Genomic DNA, 10,287 nt, shown 5'->3' with positions numbered 1-10,287 from the left:
TCATTAAGTTCAGTTACCTTTGCATTATTGGGTACAGGAACAATGGTGGCCATCTTGAAGCATGTGGGGACAGCAGACTGGGATAGGGAGAGATTGAATATGTCTGTAAACACACCAGCCAGCTGGTCTGCGCATGCCCTGAGGACGCGCTAGGGATGCGTCTGGGCCCGTAGCCTTGTGAGGGTTAACATGTTTAAATGTCTTACTCACGTTGGCCACGGAGATGGGAGAGCCCACAGTCCTTGGTAGCAGGCCGCGTCAGTGTCACTGTATTGTCCTCAAAGCGGGCAAAGTAGGTGTTTAGTTTGCTACCATTGCAGCTTACTTCCCGTCAGATAGGTAGCAGCATGGCTTCATTGTTGTACTGTGTGACCTCGAATTTTGATTTGGAGCACAAGTGCGCCTAGAAAAAATCTGACGAAGTGAGCTGCAATGGCATCAAATCCTAGATGCCATTGCCTGGCGTTGTGCCCTTGAGTTTATCAGATCCCTGGTTTAAAATCGGAAGCAATATTTCGTTTGGACCTTGTGTGCAATTGACCAATACAGTGATCGCATAATCTATATTAATCTATTGTAGATTGAATTGCAATGCCCTGGTTTCCCTGGGGTTTGTTTTGGCATCAGAATCTGGTTTTCCACCCCTGGCCTGAATTAGCGCTGTAGTAACAACTGAGCAAAATAGCTCTCCTCTAGCTGACAGTCAGCGCCATTCTGCATTGCCAGCAAGTGCGAGCCAACCAACACGAAATGAAAATGGAGGACTAAACGGAGACTGTGCAAGAACGTAAAATATCGTCAATGTTTACAAGTGGGTCGAATTGCAACGTATTATATACACAAAGTATACTTGTGTGGCATTCTTTGTCAATTACTAGATACGGTTGAATGCTGTTTATATTTGAAAGTATCTAGCTAGTTGTAAGCAGCAAGCTAGCTAGCCAGTCGAAGTGTGGTGGTGGCCTAGCTAACGTTCCACGTTTTTTAACGTAATTTGCGGGTAATACATCACGCTAATTGTATGTTCGTAAACTTAAATTATTTGGCTTTAAACGAGTCCCTATCTGTGTGTGCATTAACGCATGTTGTCTGGTGGCATGAATTCATGTTGAGGTCACTATGCATTGGGATCGCTACATAGTTTGCTACATTAAAGTGGTGGGTGTGTGATCCTTCTCGAGCTTCTCTACTTCAGTGCTTTTATCTAGTACATTTGCAAAACATCAAGTACTTGGTTAGCTAGTTGTGGCTTATAATATTTAGCCACCCAACATAAATATCATCGTTATCTAGCGAACGACGGTATCGGATTTCTCAGTGGACGCAGACGCCTTGCATTTGCGATCTACTGTTACGTTAACGGTACCACGATAAGCGGTTTGTGTCAATGATTGTTTCTTCGGTGTCATTCAGATACTTCTTTGCCAGCCACCCGAGTATGACTGTCGGGATTATAATTTGTATGATCCAAAAGACAAAGTCGAGCATGTGATGTGTTTCTACAACGGTTGTCAATATCTAGCTAGATGGTTCGCAGTGTTCTGTTAGGCCTGGACTGAGAGCTATCTAGCTAGCACAGTGTAAAATAACGTCGGGCATATTAGTATGCGATCACTGTCACTTCCCCACGATTTAGTTTAGAATAACATTGTAGCTCGCTAACAATGTTGAAGTGACCACCCCTTCCCCCAACATGCCAWTTGGGGTGGGTCTCTGGGAGTGGTTTTCTCACGTCTGTCGTGACCATGATCGGGGAACAATCCGTGGTGCACCCCTCTCATCCCAGCATCGTGGTTCTCTTGTTAGTATTTTTTTCTTCCGTTGAATTGCTGTAAATTCAAATACAGACATTTCAAATTCATTTGCATTTTGTGGGTGAGGCTATTTACTTAATTACTATGTTTTAAAGGAGGGGAAGAAATGTCAATAGGCCTACCATTCTGCCTTTGAATGAGGACTCAACTCTTGCCAGTTCACTTCACCTATTTTGTGGGCCGAGTCCCTTTGCATTCACATTGCTATGTTTAGAAAGGAACCAATATATCTTTCCAATATGCGCTCTGGGTTTTTACAAAGTGCAGGACAAGCCATTCAATCAGAATGTTTTATGAAGACCGCTATATATACCTACATACATTTTGGGAGCTAATATATTGCATTTAATTAAAATATAATAATTGTAATCAGAATATACTATTAACATGTACATTTTATTGATAACAGGATAAATGGCAATAGAATAAATGCAATTGTGCACCGAAAAGGGCAGTTTTCCCAGACATCTAGCAGTATTTCAATGTTCTGGAGAAGTGTGGATTAAGGTAAAATTTGGAGTACAGTGGCATATCCCATCCCTGCATTCAGGTACGTTTTTTGACCCCGAGTGTAACGGTAGGGTCTGTATCTTTTGGCAAGTGCTTMATCTATTGGTGAGTTGTAGAAATGTGGTTACTTTGCATTGCATTTGCCCATTTAATACCATCAATATGGTCTTTTGGCATACAATAACCATTTATATTCAGTGGTGTACCCTCCCCAACAGTAAATCAGGGATGAGAAATGCATTTGAGAATAATCAGACCAATGTAAATGGGATATTGAATCTTAACATGTGAAAGTAAATGTCAATGTTTCCCTGCATGTGTGTTTGTCAGTCATTGAAACATACAATGGGGTGTACATTTGAAAACTTTACAACTTTGTGTATTAGGCAACTTCTATACAGCCAAAGCCATTCCCAGAGCTGTGCTAATGTCATTTTGATGTCAAGTTGTTGGTCTGAAGTGTTTATTTAGTGACCGTTTAATATGTTTTTACAACCCAGTTAAKTTTTATTATTATGATTCAGATGTTCTGTCAATTAATGCACCAATTCAGAGATAAATATGACTGACTTGAATCCTAGGCAAACCCCAAAAACTGCAGAAATGGTCTTGTCTCTCTTTTCTTGCTGCATTTGTATATCCCCCATCACCAATTACCTTTCTCATTGAGATATTATCAAATTGTAGTTGTCACATGCTTCGTTAACAGCTGTAGACTAACAGTGAGATGCTTACTTACGGCCCTTCCCAACAATGCAGAATACAATAGTAGTAATAATAAATAGTAACATGAGGAATAAATACACAATGAGTAACGATAACTTGGCCATAGACATGGGGTACCAGTATCGAGTCGATGTGCTGAGGTACGAGGAAATTGAGGTAGATATGTACATACAGGTAGAGGGAAAGTGACTAGGCAACAGGATAGACAGTAGCAGCAGTGTGTAACTGACAAATGTGAGTGTGGATATAGAGTAAAAAATAGTTAGTCCGGATGGCTATTTGGTTGAACTATTTAGCAATCTTGTGGCTTGAGGTTAGAAGCTGTTCAGGATCCTCTTCAGGATCCTTTTGGTCCTAGAGGTTTCGCCTGTTCAGTACCGGTTGCCGTGCGGTAGCAGAGAGAACAGTATGACTTGGGTGGCTGGAGTCTTTGACAATTGTGTGGGCCTTCCTCTAACAACACTTGGTTTAGAGGTCCTGGATGGCAGTGAGTTCGACCCCAGCGATGTACTGGTTCGTACGACTACCCTCTTTAGCACCTTACGGTCAGATGACGAGCAGTCAAGATGCTCTCAATAGTGCAGCTGTACAACTTTTTGAGGATCAGAGGGGCCTATGCTGAAACTTTTAAGCCTCCTGAGGGGGAAGAGCCATTGTCGTGCCCTAGGGCTGGGCGATATATCAAATGATTAATTATAATGTATGCTATAGCGCGATGTTCCAACTGCCTGTATCGCTAGAATCTAGACTAGGTTTGTCGTATTTTCAGTTTTTATGAGTGATCCGTCTCCTTCGCAACTTCCCACTCAGACACCAAGCCCCTCCCCCAGCCTACTCGCAAGACGAAATGTAATTTATTCTCTGGCAACAAGCTATTTAAACTCGCTATTTGAAGTTTGGTCCAGCAGAATCGGTCATATGGACACTGAAACGCTTAGATACATTATTTTACTGTAGCAGACGACAACTTAACCTTTCTAACGATACCCTTTTTATGACTCACTCCCAAAATGTAGAGCAGAGCAGACCCTACTAAAACGAGAGTATCAATGAACATGATTGTGGGAAATTAATGCTCAGTTAATGTCGCTCCGGGCTTTACCACATACCGCTAGCAGCATTTTAGCCACAGACGTAAACGTCAGCAGTCTGGTCTGTGTTTTCTAATTGTGCAATGAGCATTAAAAGGGATTGGCAACTCATTTTCATTCTGAGAAATAAGCATCTTATCCAGGTAGGCCACTTGATTTCAATATCTAAACAAAGTGAACAGGCTAGAGGGTCTATTAATCACAGTTCAACTGTACAACTTTGTTAGCAAGCAAATAGATCCAAGTAGGCTAGACTTGAAATAGCAAGTTATCTTGGCTACTCACTAGCACGCGGGCTTGTGCTTGATGGATTTGTCTGAGACAAACCTGTGTTAATTTTCTATAATGCCTGCTACTAGAAGTTGTTCATTATTAGAAGATGTGCATGATTCTGGCAAAATTTATAACAAAAAGGGCATTTTCATAGACAGCCTTGAAAGCCAGATCAGTGATCTATTGCAAAAAGCAGGTTAAACTATTTTGATTAAATTATTAGCGTGTCTTATGGTGGTAGGTTTATATTTAGCAGTGTATTGACCTTTTAAAATGTGCAACAAAGCTTATTTAGAGAATGTATTTTTTTGGGTGGGGATATACAGTGCATTCTGAAAGTATTCAGACCCCTTGACGTTTTCCACATTTTATTACATTACAACCTTATTCTAAAATGGATTAAATTATCAATCCACACACTACCCAATAATGAAAAGAGCGAAAAGTTATTTTTTGAAATGTTTTGAAATTATACGAAAATAAATAAACAGGTACCTTTATTTACATAAGTATTCAGACCCTTTGCTATGAGACTCGGAATTGAGTTCAGGTGCATCCTGTTTCGCTTGATCATCATTGAGATGTTTCTACAACTTGATTGGAGTCCACCTGTTGTAAAATTCAATTGATTGGACATGTTTTGATATTGCACACACCTGTCTGTATAAGGTCCCACAGTTGACAGTGCATGTCAGAGCAAGAAGGAATTGTCCGTAGAGCTCCAAGACAGGATTGTGCCGAGGCACAAACCAAAAAGTTTCTGCTGCATTGAAGGTCCCCAAGAACACAGTGGCCTCCATCATTCTTAAATGGAAGAAGTTTGGAACCACGAAAACTCTAAATAGAGCTGGCTGCCTGGCCAAACTGTGCAATCAGGGGAGAAGGGCCTTGGTCAAGGAGGTGACCAAGAACCTCATGGTCACTAGCTCCAGAGTTCCTCTGTGGAGATGGGAGAACCTTCCAGAAGGACAACCATCTCTGCAGCACTCCAYCAATCAGGCCTTTATGTCAGAGTGGCCAGACAGAAGCCACTCCTCGATAAAAGGCACATGACAGCCCACTTGGAGTTTGCCAAAACAAAGGACTCAGACCATGAGAAACAAGATTCTCTGGTCTGATGAAACCAAGATTGAACTCTTTGGCCTGAATGCCAAAAGTCACGCCTGGAGAACCTGGCACCATCCCTACGGTGAAGCATGATGTTGGCAGCATCATGCTGTGGGGCTGTTTTTCAGCGGCAGGGACTGGGAGATTAGTTAGGATCAAGGGAAAGATGAACAGAGCAAAGTACAGAGAGATCCTTGATGAAAACCTACTCCAGAGCGCCTAGGACCTCAGACTGGGTCGAAGGTTCACCTTCCAACTGGACAACTACCCTAAACACACAGCCAAAACAATGCAGGAGTGGCTTTGGGACAAGTCTATGAATGTCCTTGAGTGGCCAGCCAGAGCCTGGACTTGAACCCTATCGAACATCTCTGGAGACACCTGAAAAAAGCTGTGCAATGACGCTCCCCATCCAACCTGACAGAGCTTGAGGGGATTTGCAGAGAAAATGAGAGAAACTCCCCAAATACAGGTGTGCCAAGTAGAGGTCGGCTGATTATGATTTTTCAACGCCGATACCAATTTATTGGAGGACCAAAAAAAGCTGATACCGATTAATCGTCTGATTTAAAAAAAAAAAATACATGTATTATTGTAATAATGACAATTACAACAATACTGAATGAACACTTTTATTTTAACTTAATATAATACATAAATAAAATCTATTTAGTCTCTAAATAATGAAACATGCTCAATTTGGTTTAAATAATGCAAAAACAGTGTTGGAGAAGAAAGTGAAAGTGCAATATGTGCCTTTTAAAAAAGCTAACGTTAAATTCCTTGCTCAGAACATGAGAACATTTGAAAGCTGGTGGTTCAATATTCCCAGTTATTCAGTATTTCCAGTTAAGAAGTTTTAGGTTGTAGTTATTATAGGAATTATGACGCATCGACTATTTCTCTCTATGCCATTAGTATTTCATATAACTTTGACTATTGGATGTTCTAATAGGCACTTTAGTATTGCCAGCCTAATCTCAGGAGTTGATAGGCTTGATGTCATAAACAGCGCTGTGAATCAAGCATTGCTAGGTGCTGCTGGCAAACGCTGTAAAGTTTGAATGAATGCTTACGAGCTTGCTGCCGCCTACCACCGCTCAGTCAGACTGTTCTATCAAATCATGGACTGAATTATAATATAATAAACACAGAAATATGAGCCTTAGGTCATTAATATGGTCAAATCCGAAAATATAATTTAGAAAACAAAACGTTTATTCTTTCAGTGAAATACGGAACCGTTCCGTATTTTATCGAACGGGTGGCAACCCTAAGTCTAAATATTGCTGTTACATTGCACAACCTTCAATGTTATGTCATAATTATGTAAAATTCTGGCAAATTAGTTGGCAACGAGCCAGGCGGCCCAAACTGTTGCATATACCCTGACTCTGCGTGCAATGAACGCAAGAGAAGTGACACAATTTCCCTAGTTAATATTGCCTGCTAACATTAATTTATTTGAACTAAATATGCAGGTTAAAAAAAATACACTTCTGTGTATTGATTTTAAGAAAGACATTGATGTTTATGGTTAGGTACATTCGTGCAACGATTGTGTTTTTTTTGCGAATGTGCATTTGTTAAGTCATCCCCCATTTGGCGAAGTAGTCTGTGATTCGATGATAAATTAACAGGCACTGCATTGATTATATACAACGCAGGACAAGCTAGTTAACCTAGTAATATCATCAACCATGTGTAGTTAACTAGTGATTATGTGAAGATTGATTGTTTTTTGTATAAGATACGTTTAATGCTAGCTAGCAGCTTACCGTGGCTCCTTGCTGCACTCGTGTAACAGGTGGTCAGCCTGCCATGCAGTTTCCTCGTGGAATGCAATATAATCGGCATCCAAAAATGCAGATTACCGATTGTTATGAAATCTTGAAATCGGCCCTAATTAATYGTCCGACCTCAAGCTTGTAGCATCATACCTAAGACTCGAGGCTGTAATCGCTGCCAAGGGTGCTTCAACAAAGTACTGAGTAAAGGGTCTGAATACTTATGTAAATGTGATATTTCAGATTTATATATTTGCAAAAAAAATCGAAAAACCTGTTCGTGCTATGTCATTATGGTAATTGTGTGTAGATTGATGAGAAAAACAACCATTTAATCAATTTTAGAGTAAGGCTGTAACGTATCAAAATGTGGAAGAAGTCAAGAGGTCTGAATACTTTCCGAATGCACTGTATATCGTAAAAAAATAAAATAATAATCAAGATCAGATTTTTTTTAGGCCATATCGGCATCCCTATCATGCCCTCTTCACGACTAAGTTGCTGTGTTTGGACCATGATAGGTCCTTAGTGATGTGGACATCGAGGAACTTGASGCTCTCGACCCGCTCCACCACAGCCCCGTCAACGTGAATGGAAGCGTGTTTGGCCCTCCGTYTCCTGTAGTCCACGATAAGCTCCTTTGCCTTGCCCACGTTGAGGGACAGGCTGTTGTCCAGGCACCATACTGCCAGGTCTCTGACTTCCCTATAGGCTGTCTCACCGTTCATGCTGTATTGATTATTCATTTGAGTCACTCACGTCATTGTTGTAGGATAGTGTCCATGCTTTGAATGTTTAAATATACAATTTCAACATGGTTGGTTCTATTTGTTCTACACCTGTTTCTCAGACATGTTTGAGGTGGAAATTATTTGGAGGTCCTCATGCTTGTGGTATTGTCAGTGGAATGGTCAGGCCAGACTGATCTGAACGTTATTTCAAAATATAGCTAGATGCTTTGATTGTGGAGAATATATTCCCTTTTCTTAAAATGTCTGTTGATCAAATAGTTAAAATATTTTAACTTAAATTACTTCGACTATTAGGAATCTTTTATTGAGTAATCTGTGGTTTGGCACTTTTGCTCAGGGCTATTGCTTATCATACTACAGAGAGGGATGCTTTAAAAATAAATTATAATCTAAATGCTACCTGTCCAGGTTTAGTTATCTGTTTTCAGTTCCAACTGTTTGGGGGGAGCATTGTTTATAACATGTCGGCCTATTTGTTGTGTTTTGATAATAATTATTTGATAATGATAACTACAAAGTGGGATTTAGGTTTGTTTAGTCATCAATTGTGATTGGGACACATTTTTTGTTAATCTGAATTAAATTAGGTGGGGCTGAATGATTATCTACTGGTGTGTCTTGATTACGACAAATATTTTATAACAAGTTGACTACGTCTGTACCCTACACACTGAACCTTTTTTGCAGTAGTCACTATTCTATTATGTTGCAACCTTTTATTTCAATAGGTCTAGATGAAGTGAATTATTGTTGCTAATGTGTGTTATCATGACACTAAAGGAAGTGGGTCTCGTATAGACAAACTGTCAGAGAACAACCTCTGTTTCAGCAGTGTCTTGAATTTGGAATCCGTGGTGTTGTATGATCTGAAGTCCCTGAAAGTGTCCCACACATTAAAAAAAAGTTAGGAKTTGGATGGGTGCCAACCTGTTGTGATGCATTATGCTTTTCAAGGCTGTATACTGTTGCAATTTCCATACCCTCAAATGCTTAATGGATGTTTTCTGACTTATCTACAGGTCCAAGATCCCAGTACCAGACCTGTGATGAGTACTGATCAGAACCTGCTGTGAGTGGAAAAGGAGCATTTTTCTCATCAGAGAAGCACTTTATCAGTGCCCTACCACTACAGAGCAGCAGGTAGGCTCATGTTTTATTCTGTCAAAGAACAGATGCCATGCACTCATTTGTTTGATTTACGGTGGTTCCATTTCTTTTGTAAACCATAGGAATCCTGTAAATGTAGATGTTTCAACAGACTAGGCTTGTCCCAGTAGTGGTGTTCTATATAGTTTTTATGAACTGGGTGGTTCGAGCCCTGAATGCTGATTTACTGACATCCGTGGTATATTTAAGCAATAATGCCTGAGGTGTGGTATATTGGCCATATATCACAAACCCCCAAGGTGCCTTATTGTTATTATAAACTGGTTACCAACGTAATTATAGCTGTAAAAATAAACGTTTTGTCATACCTTTGGTATACGGTCTGATATACCACGGCTGTCAGCCAATCAGCATTCTGGGCTCGATCCACCCAGTTTATAACAACATATACCATGGGTATGACAAAACATTTATTTTTACTGCTCTAATTGCATTGATAACCAGTTTATAATAGCAATAAAGCACGTCTGTGGTTTGTGATATAGGGCAAACATACCACGGCTAAGGGCTGTATCCAGGCAATCCGCATTGCGTCGTGCCTAAGAACAGCCCTTGGCCACATACCACACCCCCTCGGCCCTTATTGCTTAATTGTATGAATTTGACAACATGGGAAAATTTGGCCCAATTAGTGAACTGCCTCAGATTTTCTGTCCTTCCAATATCATTTTCAATATCAAATATTTTAAGAGGTAACAATGAACAGCAAGGTGATAATATGGCATTGTAAAACTGTTTTTTCTGAAGATGTACAAATATTGTTCTGTAGGAGGTGTTTTAAAATACTCATAACTTCGTTTAATCAAAATTCTTCTGCTSCTGTTTTGTCATTTTACCATGGTTGTGGTGTAACAAGAACTAGGCTCACAAGGATAAATTCACTATTCAACTACGGGTAGAGTTATCATTATAACTACAGCAGCCAACCTGCTGTAGCCATTTTGTGGAAAGGAGGAAAATTGATGGTATGAAAAGACGACAGCAATGGCTGACAAAAACAAATTCAAATAATTTTGGGAAAAGGGTTGTCTATCGATATGAAGAAAGTAGTTGAACATTG

General features: G+C 40.1%; 1 protein-coding gene across 6 annotated transcripts in view; it reads left to right on the top strand.

The window, feature by feature from the left end:
- The first annotated feature begins 616 nt into the window (after positions 1-616).
- The window catches only part of LOC111968741 (death-inducer obliterator 1), a 27,214-nt gene continuing 17,543 nt past the window's right edge, over positions 617-10,287 (top strand). For 2 of the 6 annotated variants that reach the window (XM_023994595.2, XM_070445348.1), the window contains exons 1-2: positions 626-811; positions 9,080-9,200. The gene's annotated coding sequence lies outside the window, so the exon portion shown is untranslated. Of the gene's footprint in view, positions 812-4,199; positions 4,285-9,079; positions 9,201-10,287 lie in introns of those variants that run through there. The other 4 variants (XM_070445349.1, XM_070445337.1, XM_023994585.2 and 1 more) reach the window with 3 other exon arrangements.

The sequence above is a fragment of the Salvelinus sp. IW2-2015 genome, linkage group LG1 (genome assembly GCF_002910315.2).
Source record: "Salvelinus sp. IW2-2015 linkage group LG1, ASM291031v2, whole genome shotgun sequence".
Taxonomy (NCBI): Eukaryota; Metazoa; Chordata; class Actinopteri; order Salmoniformes; family Salmonidae; genus Salvelinus; species Salvelinus sp. IW2-2015.
Note: the sequence above shows the minus strand (reverse complement) of the source record. Positions and strands in the feature narration are given on the sequence as shown.